Genomic DNA, 16,483 nt, shown 5'->3' with positions numbered 1-16,483 from the left:
CCATTCTCCATTTTAAACCATGAAGGTACTTGATCAGGAATGTGAGAACTCTAACATTACTCCACCCATACTTAAGCATACTTTAGGGGAAGATAAAGTTGTAAAACTCCTTACTGAACAATGAAAAAGTACTTGACTCATACTTATAGTGAGGCAAAAGCCTTAAGCTAAGTCTATTTTTAGATCTAATACAAAAAGGTGCTAAGTACCTATAAAGGTCAGGCAACTTGCAAACTTGCAAGGGGCAAAGAGGTGTGAACTTACTCAGAAGTTTTCGTCTACCCAGAGAAGTTGAGAACTAAAAAAGGTGTGATTTAAGAATGGCCAGTCCTTTGGAAAACGTCTACTTGATTGGTAGATGTAGAAACTTAGGGGAGGTGACATAGGAGAAAATTTTCTTTAAAAGGAAGAGGTTTAGGCCTCTGATGAAGGTCAGCTTGCCAAAGCTGAATTAGAGGACTCGGTGGCTGAACTTAGTTGAGTTGAGGAGGTGAACTAGTGGGTCTCTCTGAACACTAGAATCTTGCTTGGGACAAATCTTGTGGTGAGTGGATCAAAGACTGACTGGTCTCTCTTAAGGCTTAAAGCCTAGGCTGGCCTAGGCTTTTTCCTATTACTTCCTCTTACTCTATTTCTCTCCCTTTCATTAATTCCTTAATTTGTATTAATTAAAACCTCTATAAAACCCAGCTGACTTGGGTATATTTAATATTTGGGAATTTTCCCATGGTGACCACTATATTTTTTATTTGAAACCATATTTTTGCTGTCACAGTTTAAGGCAACCACTCTTTTATCTGTAACACTTACTGAGGAGGGGAAAGGGATAAGAGAAAGGAAAGTGCAGTGGTAGAGGGAGGGTGGGATAAATGAGGTAGTAGTCAGAGGCATAAAATGTGTTTGAGGAGAAACAGTTAAAAAAGAGAGAAGAAAGATAAAAAGAAGAAAGAGGATAGAGGGAAATATATATATAGTAAGTAGTCATAACTGTGAGCAGGTAGGTAGGTAGGTAGTGCAGTAGATAGAGTACCAGATCAGAAGTCAGGAAGATAGAGAATTAAAATAAGGAACTGGAACAGAATCTATTATACTTTGTTCAGCTGGAGTAAAAAAGGTAGAGGTGGCAAATATGATATCTGACAAGCCAAAGGCAAAAATAAACCTAATTAAATGAAATAATCACAGAAACTATATCTTGCTAAAGTTACCATAGACAACAAATTATACTAAATATATTCACCAAATGGAGGAACTCCATGGGAACTGGAACGACTTCCAGGAAGTGAAGCAGAGTGAAAGGAGCAGAACCAGGAGAACACTTTACACAGAGACAATACACAGTGGTATAATCAAATGTAATGGACTTCTCCATAGTGGCAATGCAGTGATCCTGAACAACCTGGAGGGATCTATGAGAAAGAACACTATCCACATTCAGAGGAAAAACTGTGGGAGCAAAAACACCAAAGAAAAACAGCTGCTCGATCACAAGGGTCGAGGGGGATATGATTGGGGATGTAGACTCTGAATGAACATCCTAGTGCAAATATCAACAACATGGAAATAGATGCTGATCAAGGACACACGTAATACCCAGTGGAATTGCATGTTGGTTATGGGAAGGGCAGGGGAAGGGGAGGAGGAATAGAATATGATTCTTGTAACCAAGGAATAATGTTTGAAATTGACAAAAAAAAAAAACCCAACCACACACATATTTACATTCAGATAGTTTATACAATTCTGTGATCAAAATAACTGTGTGAATAATTCTTAGAACTCTCATGGATATTTAGTTGTATTTTATAACCTGACATCAAAATTGCCAAATGTTTACAATGTATAATGCTAATCCTCTCAACCCCACCCCCCCCCAAAAACCCCCAAAGTTTCTCACAAGGAAGCAAATTTAATTCTGTCAAGAAAGCAAAGAAACACAAGGTGAGTCCTTCCTTTATTTTGAGGCATTTCAACATACATTCATTCAATTCAATTCTGTACATTTTCACTATACACCTATCAGAGGGAAGATCCTCTGCTAGCTACCTGAGCAATGAAAGCAAAAATGAAACTGTTCCTGCCATTTGAGAGTTGACATTTCCTATGTATTTTTTTTTTATTTCAGGGAGAAGAGGAAAGGACCAAGCATTTATCGGCACTATGTTAAGTGCTTTACAATTATCTTATTTGATCCTCACAACAACCCTGAAAGGTGCCTTTATTATCCCCATTTTACGGTTGAGGAAACTGAGACAAAAGGAAGTTAGGAGACTTGCTAAGGCTCACATAACTAGTATGTTTCTGAGACTGGATTTGAACTCAGATTTTCCTGGATCCTGCCCAAGTGTTCTCTTCTCAAACAAAATGGGAAAAGTAACTAACATTCATTCCATTATTATTTATCCTTGTAAATAGGCACCAAGAATTTACTAATCCATGACAAAATGTATCAGTTCATTAACCCTAAAGGAAAAATCTCTGCCACCCTTTGCATAGTGCTTTCATCCATCATTTTTCCTTACTACAACCCCTAGTCTTTCGGTTTCCAATAGAGGCACCCCGTGATCTCACCAATTCATGACTTAGGAGTTTGGCACACAGTAAACACTTGATACATACTTGTTGATCCATTGATAGAGATCTCAATTGCCTGCTGCTCTTCCCAACTTTATCAGAGGAGGCTACCAATCTATGTAGTTATAGCAAATGGCTAGAAGGTCCACTTTTTAAGAATAGGTATGTGGTTATTTGGAAGGCTGCTTTAATTGAAGGGTTTCAAGAGTTGTTTTTTTTTTTAATTTTGCTTTTCCTGGAGTCCCAACACAGAATACCACCAAAAGAGACCTCTATGGCAGAAATATCTCCTTTTAGAGTTCGTGTGGTAGCTAGCTATTGCTGAATATATCTACCACAACAAAGAAATTATAGGGGTTTAAAAACCCCTACATTTTATTTTGCTTAAATATAGGTTCAGTTGTCAGACAAAAATAAAAGTAAAAAATAAACCTGAATGTATTCAAACAAAACCTATATAGATAAAGTTATGTCAGAATATCAACAAACTAATTCTTTGACATATTGAAATCTCGGACATGATTTTCGGCCATAAAACGTTGTTGTTGTTTTTAAAGATAGAATTGTAATCTCATGCTTCTTTCAAAGCTGAACAAACTTAATTAAGTAGAATCATAATCTCATACATCCTTTGAGAAAACAAGCCTACTTACATAGACTGTATTGGGTTATAAATCAGGTTACAGATTAAACACTGAGTTTGCAAAATCCTACACTTACAAAGCTACAAGGCTACATTTTAAAGAAGTCACAATGGGCTAATTGAGAAGAAGGGATTTACTTGGCCTCTAGGAAATTCTTCCACAGATAAACTCTTTTGGGGAGGTTTTAAAGATGCTGTATGCCTTTCTTTTTCTCATTTGGTTTTTTTAATCTCAGGAATGTTAAAAATCTTCTCTTAAAAGTATTATTTCATAAGTCAAGTCTTAGTTAGATCTGGTTAATATTAACAGAAGAGAGACTTTCAGCTAACCACAAAGTGTAGAAGGAATGGCCCTGAGCCCTGAATAACAAGAATTAGTAAAAAGGAAATTAAAGTTTTAAAAATCATCCTAACAGCATTGAAATAATTCATTTCAGATCACCAGTGGTGAATAAATGGATAAATGACAACTTTGGTCTCTTCTTCAATGTGTCCTTTTCACAGCATCGTGAATAGATTTAGCAAAACTGACCTATTTAGAATTTGCTTTCTTTCTCTATTTCTATCTTTCCTCTTGTAGAGTGGAGATGGCCAAAAGGCAGAAGAACATGAAAAGAGAATGAACCAAAGGGATTGTATGATAGATAGAATTTACTTGATTTATTAAGATAGCATGGCATACTATCAAATTGGCTAATATAACAGAAAAGGAAAATGATAAATGTTGGAGGGGAAATGGGAATATTGGGATACCAGCATTCTGTTGGGGTAGTGGAAAACTGATTCAAATATTCTGGAGAGCAATTTGGAACTATGCCCAAAGGGCTATAAAACTGTTCATACCCTTTTATTCAGTAATCCTACCACTAGATATGTATTTCAAATAGATTTTTTGAAAAGGGGAAAAGGGATTACTTATACAAAAAATTTATAACTAACCTTTTTGGGGTGACAAAGAATTGGAAATTGAAAGTGGTATCTATCAATTAGGGAATGGTTGACCAGGTTGTGTCATTTAATGGTAACAGAAATATTGTGCTTTAAGAAATGATGAGAGAATGATTTCAGAAAAACTTAGGAAGACTTACATGAACTGATACAGAGTAAAGTGAGCAGAACCAGGAGAACATTGTATACAGTAATAGCAATGTTGTAGGATGATCAACTGTGAGTGACCACTATTCTCAGCAACCAAGACAATTTCAAAGGATTCAATGCAAAAAATGCCATCAATCTCCAGAGAAAGAACTATGGAACCTGAATGGAGATTGAAGCATACTATTTTTCACTTAATTTTCTTCATGTTTTTTTTTTAATATATGTCTTCTTCCACAGTATTTCCAATATGAAAATATCTCCATGACTGCACATATATCAAATTGCTTACGACTCAGGGACAACAAAGGGAAGAGAGGGATGCAGAGAATTTGGAAATCAAAATTTTAGAAAATGAGTGTTAAAAGTTGTCTTTTTACATGTAATTAGGAAAAATAAAACATTTTGTTTAAAAAACTGTGATGTAGCCAAAAGCACACTGGATTGGATTTAGAATTGCAAGATGAGAGTTCACCATTTTAAGCTTTTGCATTTGTTTGATGTTTGGCAAATCACATTTAATTTCTGTGGGCCTCAATTTCATTATCTAGAAAAGAGATGGAAATGAACTAAACAGTCTTTGAAGGTATCTACTAGATCTTAGTCCCATAATCCTAAAACTAGATTGGTTTTCAGTAGGGTGCCCCAATGTCATCATTCTATCAGAGAGAATTGGATTAATAGCTATGAAACCTAGTTAGAATATAACATTTAATTGGTATTAGAAAGATGAGATAGCCAGATAAAATCATATCACATGAATACCTATGTTAAAAATTCTTAGCCACTAATGCATTGCTGGTGGAGTTGTGAATTGATCCAACCTTTCTGGAAGGCAATTTGGGATTATGCTCAAAGGGCCTCAGAAGAATGCATATCCTTTGATTTGGCAATAGCACTACTAGGTTTGTATCCCAAAGAGATAAAAAAATGGGAAAAGTTCTGTTTGTACAAAATATTTATAGCTGTGCTTTTTGTGGTGGCAAAAATTGGAAAATGAGGGGGTTACCCATCAATTGGAAAATGACTGAACAAATTGTGGTATAGGATGGTGATGGAATACCATTATGCTATGAGGAATGGTGAACTGCTTGATTTCTATAAGAATTGGAAAGACCTATGTGAACTGATGTGGAGTAAAGTAAGCCAAATCAAGAGGACATCATACACAGTAACTGAAGCATTGTGGGATGATCAAATGTGATTGACCCTTACTAAAAGCAATACAGGAGGTTGAGTCAAGATGGTGGCATAGAGGCAGTGAAAGTTCAGACCTCTGAAAACTCTTCCTTACTGATTAAAAACAAAATGCTTCTAGGGGACTGAAACCAATTCTAACACCAGGGTAGAGCTAAGGAACCCTCCTGCTGGACTCAACTTAAAACATATGCTCCCCAAAAGTCTGAATTCTAGAACGCTCAGGTTTAATGGGAAGGAAGAAGGAAGGTCACAGGACCCCTCCCCCACCTACAGTACTGAGCCTCCACCAGTGGCTGGATTCTCTGGTCCAGCAAGGGAGTACCATGAGGGCACAGTTGTGCCTGGCTCAGGGCTTTGAACACAAATTGCAGAAAGGCAGTTGGAGGAGAAACTCAGAGAAGGCAGCCCAACTGAACCAAGATACTCCATCTTGCATCCCCCTTACCTGAGGAAGTTTTGACCTCAGGGCACATCCAGCTCTTCTAGATGAACTCCGCCCATAGGGAATCTCAAGCTCCAATGCCCCTCCCTCACTGACTCCACTGAGAACCTGCTGACTAAACTCCAAGGGCGAAGGCTGCAGTTATTATAGAACATCTTAATAACAAGGTGGGAAGCCCAGCTCCTTTTCAGCTTCTGCTGACAGCTGGGAAAGATCTGGCATCAGGGCTTAACCTGACCAATCAGCAGAGAAGAGAAGAATCCCCCTTCATGACAGAATAGCCCAACCCCACAGATCCAGCACATAATGAGAGGAACAAAACTACAGGTAACTACAGGGAGGGAAAGAAGGGAAAAACACGAGCAAGCAACAGAAAAAAGAAAAAAGAAATTACAATTGACGGTTTCTATCTAGGCAATGAACAAAGAGTAAATGATACAGAGGAAGATCAAGGTACATCAAGCAAAAACACAGAAACTCTAGTGAATTGGACACAGGCTTTGGAAGAACTCAAATTACAATTCAAAAAACAATTAAGAGAGGCCGAAGACAACTGGGAAAATTAACCATCTTGAAAATGAGGCAAAGGAGATGAAAGATGACCTTCAAAGAATATCAGAGCAGAAGGAGAAGGATGACCAAAAAGCCAGGGATGAAATTCAGTCTTTAAAAACTAGAACCCAACAACTAGAAGCAAGTGACTTCATAAAGCAGCAGGAAACTATAAAACAAAATCAAAAGAATGAAAAAATTGAGGAAAATATGAAACCCCTTATCCACAAAACAGAAGTTTGAGAAAACAGGTCCAGGAGAGACAATTTAAGAATTACTGGCCTACAGGAAGATCATGACAAAAGAAAAAGCCTGTATGTCATACTACAGGAAATTATCCAAGAAAACTGTCCTAACATTTTAGAACAAGAAGGAAAAGTGGAGATTGAAAGAATCCACAGATTACCTCCTGTACTTAATCTCCAACTGACAACACCTAGGAATGTTATAGCCAAATTCAAGAACTACCAGACCAAGAAAAAAACATTACAAGCTGCTAAGAAGTCATTGAGATACCATGGAACTACAGTGAGGATAACACAGGATCTGGCTGCATCTTCACTGAAGGACCAAAAGGCATGGAATATGATATTCCAGAAAGCAAGGGAACTAGGTCTACAACTATGAATCAACTACCCAGAAAAAATGACTATATTTTTGCAGGGGAAAGTATGGTCATTTAATAAAATAGAACACTTCCAAGCATTTGTAAAGAAAAGACCAGACCTGAACAGAAAATTTGATGCCCAAGCACAGAACTCAAGAGAATCATCAAAAGGTAATTAAGAAAGGGGACCAAACAAACAAACAAAAACAAACAAAACTTTTTTAAGGGACCCAATAAGTTAAAATGATATATACACCTACAAGAAAAGAGGATATTGGTAACTCTTAAAAAATGTTATTATCACCTGGGTAGCTAGAAGAATTATACTTAGAGAGAACAGAGACAAACTTTATAGGATGAAATGCCAAGACATAAATATGTGTGTATATATATATATATATATATATATATAAAACTAGAGGTTAAAAAAGAGGTTAATACTAAGAGAAATGGGAAAAGAAACAAAATGGGGTAAATTTATATGTCATAAAGAAGCACATGGCGGGAGTGGGGGAGAACACCAATGGAAGGGTAACGAGGTTGGAGATAGGAAACACTCAATTCTTACATGCATTTAAATTGACTCAAAGAGGAAAGAACAATCAAATCCATTTGGGCAGAGAATTGATTTGTACCCTATAGAGAAATAGAAGGGTAAAAAAATGGACTAGTGGGGAGGGAATCAATACAAGGGAGGGAGATGGTGGTGGGGTAGTTTAAAAAAACCATAAAGAATATAAGAGGGGAATAAGAAGGGAAGAGGGGTATAAAGGGAAGCAAAATAAGGGCAGGAATTAGGGGGACTGATTAAAAACAAAACAGTGGTGTAGAAGGAAATAGTGAAAGAAGAAAGGGCAGGATTGGAGAGGAAATCAAAATGTTGAGGCAGACACATGTGGTAATCATAACTCTGAATGTGAATGGAATAAACTTAAAAACCCACTATTTGATAAAAACTGCTGGAAAATTTGGAAGACAGTATGGGAGAGATTGTTTTTGGATCAACATCTCATACCCTACACCAAGATAAACTCAGAATGGATAAGTGAATTGAATATAAAGAAGGAAACTATCAATAAATTAGGTGATCACAGAATACTATACATGTCAGAGCTTTGGGAAAGAAAAGATTATAAAGCCATGCAAGAGTTGGGGAAAATCACAAAATATAAAATAAATAATTTTGATTACATTAAATTAAAAACGTTTTATACAAACAAAACCAATGCAACCGAAATTAGAAGGAAAGCAACAAATTGGGAAAAAAAACCTTCAGAACAAAAACCTCTGTTGGGTCTAATTACTCAAATTTATAAAGAGCTAAATCAATTGTACAAAAAAATCAAGTCATTCTCCAGTTGATAAATGGACAAGGGACATGAATAGACAATTTTCAGATAAAGAAATCAAAACTATTGATAAGCACATGAAAAAGTGTTCTAAATATCTTATAATCAGAGAGATAGAAATCAAAACAACTCTGAGGTATCACCTCACACCTAGCAGACTGACTAACAGGACAGCAAAGGAAAGTAATGGATGCTTGAAGGAATGTAGTAAAGTTGGGGCATTAATGCATTGCTGGTGGAGTTGTGAATTGATCCAACCATTCTGGAGGGCAATTTGGAACTATGTGCTAAAAGTGTGCTAAAAGGCTGTCTGCCCTTTGATCCAGCCATAGCACTGCTGGGTTTGTATCCCAAAGAGATAATAAGGAAAAATACATATACAAGAATATTCATAGCTGTACTCTTTGTGGTGGCAAAAAATTGGAAAATGAGAGGATGCCCTTCAATTGGGGAATGGCTGAACAAATTGTAGTATATGTTGGTGATGGAATACTATTGTGCTCAAAGGAATAATAAAGTGGAGGAATTCCATGGGGACTGGAATGACCTCCAGGAATTAATGCAGAGTGAGAGGAGAAGGACCAGGAGAACATTGTGCACAGAGACTGATTACACTGTGGTACAATCAAATGTAATGGACTTCTCCATTAGTGGCAATGCAGTGATCCTGAACAACTCAGAGAGATTTACGAGAAAGAACATTATTCATATTCAGAGGAAAAACTTTGGGAATAGAAACACAGAAGAAAAACAACTGCTTGATTACATGTGTTGAGGGAGATATGATTGGGCATGTAGACTAAATAATCAACCACCCCAGTGCAAACATTAGCAACATGGAAATAGGTTCTGATCAAGGACACATGTAAAACCCAGTGGAATTGTGCGTCAGCTATAGGAAAGGGTGTGGGGAGGGGAGGGAAAGAATATGAGTCTTGTAACCAAGGAATAATGTTCTAAATTGACTAATTAAATAAAAAATAAAAACAATGCAATGATCCAGAACAGTGGTGAGGAACTTATGAGAAAGAACACTATCCACATCTAGAGAAAAAACTGTGGGAGCAGAAATTCAGAAGAAAACACATAATTCATCAGTTGTTTATATGGGTATATGATTTGGGGTTTTGGTTTTAAAAGATTATCCTATTACTAACATGAATAATATGGAAATAGGATTTGAGTGTTAATATATGTATAACTGTAAAGATTAAAATTTTGGGGAAGCTGAAGGCAGGTAGAAATTAGTTTCTCTCTGCAAGGAGTTTATATTTTTATGAGGTTTATTAAAGGTTAAGGATTAAAGAAAATACAGAATAAGAAAGCACATGCCTAGGCCAGAGAGGCCTAGACAAGCTAATCTCACATCATGAAAGAGACGCATCTGCTCCAAAACAGAAGTCCAAAAGAGACTGAACCTATTCACAACCAGGTTTAAATACCATCTCGCTCTCGGCCCAGGTGAAAATTCAGTGAGATTAGAGGGCATTCTGGGGAAGTGGAGCAAGGATTTCTGGGGATTGAAGTCCTGGATTTGAGTCTATTTTTACATAACCCAGTGAAATTGCTTGTCAACTCTGGGAGGTGGGTGAGAAAGTGTGGATGGAGATGAGAATCATGTAACCTTGGGAAAAAATTTAGAAATTAAAAAAATTGCTAGCACCAAAAAAAAATCTGTCAAAACATAGGAACTAATAGCCAAATTTTACCTCCAGAAAGGTGGGTAACATTGCAGATAAAGATTCTGAAATTAGATCTCTTTTCCCTTTAGCTTGGGAAAGAGAGTTCAGATTCAAGAGAATACTTGCCATCTTGGCTTCCTAGAAAGAAAAGTGATAGCATCAAAAAATAAGTGTCAAAAAAAAGCGATCTTTTGTACTGGAATAAACTTGTCTTCACTATAATTTGTCTGAGGCTGGGTGTCCCCAACACAAAAAAATCTGGTAAATTGAGATTTTTATATGAGTTCATCAGAATGTTTGGCAACATGTAGCAGACTATTCATCTGAAGCACTGGCTTTTAAAATTGAATTAAATGGATTTTAGCTTCCAGTGGACACTTGTTGAGAGTTCTGATCTATATGAAACTAAGAATGAAAGTTTCCTGGAAGGACCCTTACAAAACAACCATTATATATATATATATATATATATATATATATATATATATATATATATATATATATATATATATATTAAACCCTTACCTTCTGTCTTGGAGTCAATACTATGTATTGGCTCCAAGGCAGAAGAGTGGTAAGGGCTAGGCAATGGGGGTCAAGTGACTTGCCCAGGGTCACACAGTTGGGAAGTGTCTGAGGCCAAACCAGTTTATATTTTGAGGAGGAAATTGTGACCCTTAGATGTTAAGATGACCTGCCCAAACTTTCCGAACTGGCAGAGTGGGCACCAGAACTGAATATTTTATATACCAGTTTGACCCCAGACTATATAGACTGGATTTTAAAGAAATTACTCATTATGCTAAAAAATACACAGGATTTCAGAGCTGGAAGAGACTTCAATGTCTATTTAATCTAACCCATAGTTAACCCCCCCCCCCCCATGACTTATTTGATAGAAGTGCATTGTGGATTCATTTAAAGTCTCCAATGAGAGGATTTTGGAAAATGGGTACATTTTTTCTTTGCCAAATTTCAATTGTCTAGAAGTTTTCCCTTTGCTCCTTTTCTCCTTCCACTTGTGATTCTTGACCCTCACGGGGTTTTAGCAGAATATGCAGAAATGTGCTAGTAAATGTTTAAAAAGCGGCTCATTGGGTGGGGAATTAAATTTAATCTGCAGTAGTAACTTTTTCTCCATCATTTGTTCAATCTCAACAACCAATAAAATGATAAATAATGTCCTGATTCATAGTATTCACTAATTTCTGAGGTGTAAATATTCATATTAAAATTTATAGGCTCTGGTTCTCAGAGGACTGGGTGAGTTTGCTGTAGCACTACATATAAATGCCATTTAAACACTTGAAGATAATCACCATCTCCTCCTGAATCTTTTCTTCTCCAGACTAAACATTCCTAATTCCTTTACTTAACTCTCATTAGATGAGCTCAAGGTCCTTTGCCATGCTGGTTGCCCACCTTCCTAGGGTGCACTTAAGGAAATGTAGGGAAGACTGGCTCCGAGCTATTAAACTCTGTTATTCAAAGCCTAATGCATGGGCAAGATTTGATAAACTCATGCAAAATAAAGGGGAACATCCAGCTTCATTCATAGATCATCTCTCTGAACTGGCTGAATCAATTATGGGTTTAGAGGCAAATAGAGAGGAATCTACTAGTCACGTGAGAAGACAGTTTTTGAAGGGATGCACACCTCACTTGAAGAATGTTTTTAAACATTACTTCCCAAAGTATGATGCTGTGAGTCTGATCGAATTATGTGAAACCGCCAATTACCTTCATGAAAATCATTCAGAACAACATAAACAAATGCAGGATTTAAAAGAAAAATTAGAGGTGACAAAGAAAAATTTAAGAGACCAAGAGATTGAGGAAATCAAGAAACTGAACACTGTTGGGACTTACACAAAACCTACTTATAAACCAAAAACAGTACAGAGAGAAACTAGAGTGCTTTTTCTGCCATAAGAAAGGACACCTGATTAAAGCCTGTTTTCTGAAAAAGAAATAGAAGTGAACAACAAAACCACACAAGCTAGATACAGAAAGCAAAATTCCACTTGCCGTTCTCATTGTAAACTAAAATCCACACAACAGGCAACTGATTTACAGGGAATGCAACAGGCTATTAAATCAAGAGCAAAACCTAAATATTCAGACATAGTGAGGAGAGAATTATGAAGCCAGGACTATAATGTATGTAGTTTGGTACATGGAGATAGAAGTGATAGTGAAAAAGAGGCTGCTGTTAAACTTAGGAGAAAACAGTTAAGGCATAGTGAAAATTTAGTACAAGAAATAGAATCTGTGAGTGATAGCAAATGCAATAAATCAAGAGACAGGCAGAGACAAGTGATACAGCTAGATGCAGGAGTTAAAGACATCATGTCTCAAATAGCAACAGAGATAAGAGACTTAGAGAAAGGCTGTATAGTAACCACACAGGAAAAAAGTACAAATCAAGTCAAAACATTCTTGGGGAACTTTTTTCAGTGCAGAATGGGCTCAGGGATTGGATTATGTAAAAGTAAAAGACAGAAAAAGTCAGGAAAACTCAAGCAGGAGTTAGTGAGAGATACAGAGAAACAAAATTTCAATTCCCTACAGGTTACTGTTGCTAGAGATGTAAATACTTTGAAACTATTCACAGAATTGCATGACATCCCACCAAACTCAGTTAATTCTTCAAATAGCTACAGGGCACAGATACCCTTAGGAAAAACATCTAATCCGAATCCTGGAGCTGAAACTTTCCATCCAGCAATGACTGATTTAGATAATACAAAATTTACTGAAAATGAAGGTGATATTACATTTGAAAATAATAATCCTATTCATTGTAATGGAGGTGACATGACAGTTGAATTTGAAAAGAGGGCTGGAATGGAAGTCTTAGTAACCGAAAGAACAAACACGATTCAAATGGCAGACTTGAAGCCAACATTCTAAGGGGAATGCAAAGGGGAATCTGGCCAAATAAATTTATGTGAGATAAGCAACAGCTATAATTCCAGTGTAGTAGAGAATATAGTACCATCAACCTTGAATGTAGACTTCGTAGGAAATGAGTTAGATCAAAAAGAGTTAAGTGATTCAAACATACAGCTGGCAGAGGGTAACAAAAGAATGGACAGTGATTCAGTAGCAATACACACCTTAGCTACACACAGGCCAGAACCATATGTATGGATTAAAGTGGGAAAGAAAAACTACAAAGCTCTCTTAGGTACTGGTGCTTCAAAATCTGTCCTAAAGACAGGGGATACCAACATAGGGGGTATGGCTTCTGTAGCTTTAGTGATGGGACAAATACAATAGGTCCCTGAGCTTAAAAGCACTATGGTCAAATTGGGTCTTCTCTCCATAGATCATACCTTCTTATTAATTCCCTCATGTCCAGATAACCCTTTAGGACAGGATTTTTTGTGTAAGATTCAAGCAACTTTGCAATGTGAAAAATCTGGGAAAATTTATTTGCATTTACCCAAGAATTCACTGAAACATTACCCATTGTTATACTTAGAAGAACCTGAAAAAATTCAAGTTGTAACATCTATGTATGACATACCAAAAGATATACCACAAGGAGTGTTTGCAAAACATCAACATGATGTGGGTATCAAGTCGATTACTCCAGTCAGGATTGAGGTCAGGGAAGGAATACCACCTAAGATACCACAATACAAATTGAGCAAAGAAGCAAAAGAAGGAATAACTCCTATCATAAATGGTTTGCTAGAACAAGGCATATTGAGACCTATGGTATCTGAATACAATAGCCCAATTCTAGCTATTAAAAAGAACAAGCTAAACGAATATGGCACTCCTGCCTGGAGATTTGTCATGGATCTGAGGGCTGTGAATAATTTTATAAGGAAAAGACACACTGTCACACCTTCACCAAATGATATAATAACTCAAATATCTGCAGAAACTAGGTGGTACACAGTGTTGGACTTGAGCAACGCTTACTTTACCATACTGTTGCACCCTGATTCTTAAAATATTTTTGCTTTCCAATGGGGACAAACTCAGCTGTGCTATACTAGATTAGCACAAGGATGTTGTGAGTCTGCTTCAATATTTTGTCAACTTTTGCAAAGAGATCTAGCCAATATAACTTTCAAACATAGAAGATTAATATACTATGTAGATGATTTGCTGCTAGCATCACTTGACCCAAAAACGTGTTTGGAAGATTCAAAGAAATTATTGATAGAGCTTCATAAAAGAGGACATAAAGTTTCAAAAAAGAAGATTCAGTGTGTCTTTCCAACAGTGGAATATTTAGGATTTGTCCTGGAGTGGGGCACCAGGAAAATCTTTAATAAAAGAATAGCAGACATAGAGAAGTTAGGCATTCCTAGAACTAAGAAAGGCCGTAGAGCTTTTCTGGGGGTTGCTGGTTTCTCAAGACAGTACATAGTGGGATATTCTCATATTTCCAAATGTTTAACTGAGTTGACAAAGAAGGACATTAAAGAACTGTTACAATTGAACAAAAAACATTTACATGCTTTGTCACAGTTGAAAGGAGCTATTCTATCAGCTCCAGCTTTGGGAATACCAGATTATAAGAAAGAATTCCACTTGTATGTCCATGAAGCCAAAGGCATGCTAGCACAGTATTTTGGGTTAAATCTAATGGCCATTGCATTTTACAGTTCTATCCCTGATACGGTTGCACAAGGAATGGTGCATTGCCTCAGGAGCGTAATAGCCACAGCTCTAATGGTCAAGAAATCATATGATTAGTATTGGGATGTAAATTACATGTGTATTCTGCACACCAAATTGAAGAACTGTTATGGTCGCAGAATATGCATTCATTCACTGATGCAAGAATATCCCAGTATGAAGTCATTCTGTTAGGCAAGGATAACATCACAATTCAAAGATGTGCACCATTGAACCCAGTGACTCTGATTCCTGATTTGCCAATGGGTGGAGAAGAATTACATGATTGTGGTCAAATAGTAGAACTCATGCACAAACCAAATGAACACACCTCTTATTGATCCAGAAATAGAGTTATACACAGATGGGTCCTCCTATGTTCGCAATGGGAGAAAATTCACAGGGGCAACTGTAGTTGACAATGACAGAATACTTTGGCATGCATCTTTGCCAAGTCATGTTAGTGCCCAATGAGCCGAGCTCAAAGCTCTGCTCATGGCTTTAGAATTAGCTAGAGGGAAGAGAGCTAATATTTTTCTGGACTCTTACTATGCTTTTTCCACTGTACATTGGTCATCATACATATGGAAAAACAGAGGGTATAAAACTTCAGCTGGGAAACCAATTGTATATGGCAAACTAATAAACCATATTGTAAGTGCTGTAGACTTTCCTAAAGAGGTGGCCATAATCTATTGTAAGACACATACTCATGGAAAGGACAGAATATCCCTAGGGAATGACATAGCAGACATAATATCAAAATATGCTGCAAGGTTCGGACCCCACCATGTGCTGAATTTCTCTCTGATTGAAAGGCATAATCTCACTGAAGCTTACGACAAAGAAGAAATACAGTCATGGAAAGTGCAGCTAGGCACTAAACTAATCAAAAGTGTCTGGATTTCTTAAGGGGGTAAACCTATTCTCCCTAAAAAGCTGCATCAACATCTATGCACTGTAATTCATGCAAAGGGACATTACGGAGTACAAGGATTCTGGATGCCATTAGAACTTGTCAGGCATGTGAAACATGAAGAAGGTATAATCAAGGACATTTTAAGAGCATAGCATTGGGAGGCAGACCACTCAGCTACATGCCTTTCCAATGTATTCAAATTGATTATATCAACATGCCTAAGGACAAGGGATACAAATTTGCATTGGTGATTGTGGATAGACTGATGAGATCAGTTGAAGCATGTCCATCCAAGAAAAATGACACACCAACAGTAGTGAGATTTCTATTAAAAGAGATAATACCTAGACATGGCATTCTCAATACCATAGACTCAGACAAGGGGTCCCATTTCACTTCCCAAGTTCTACAAGAAATCTACAAGAATCTATCATTAATCAATATAATCTACAACAAATCCATAACAATCTATCATTCAGTTTATCGGCCCCAAAGTTCTGGTCAGGTCGAGCGTATGAACAAAGAATTGAAGACACAGATAGGTAAACTCTGTTCAGAAACACACTGAAAATGAACAGATGTTATGCCTCTTGCTTTGTTCAACATAAGAACTAGACCTAGGACTGACTTGCATATATCACCATTTGAAGTGCTATATGGTCAGTCACTTTGGCATGGTAGGATATGTGAATCTTAAAACTACTTAGACTTTACTTTAGAAAATTTGATTAAGCAGAGAGATGCAAATCAAAACAACTCTGAGGTATCACCTCACACCT

This window comes from Monodelphis domestica, chromosome 8, assembly GCF_027887165.1.
Source record: "Monodelphis domestica isolate mMonDom1 chromosome 8, mMonDom1.pri, whole genome shotgun sequence".
NCBI lineage: Eukaryota > Metazoa > Chordata > Mammalia > Didelphimorphia > Didelphidae > Monodelphis > Monodelphis domestica.
Note: the sequence above shows the minus strand (reverse complement) of the source record.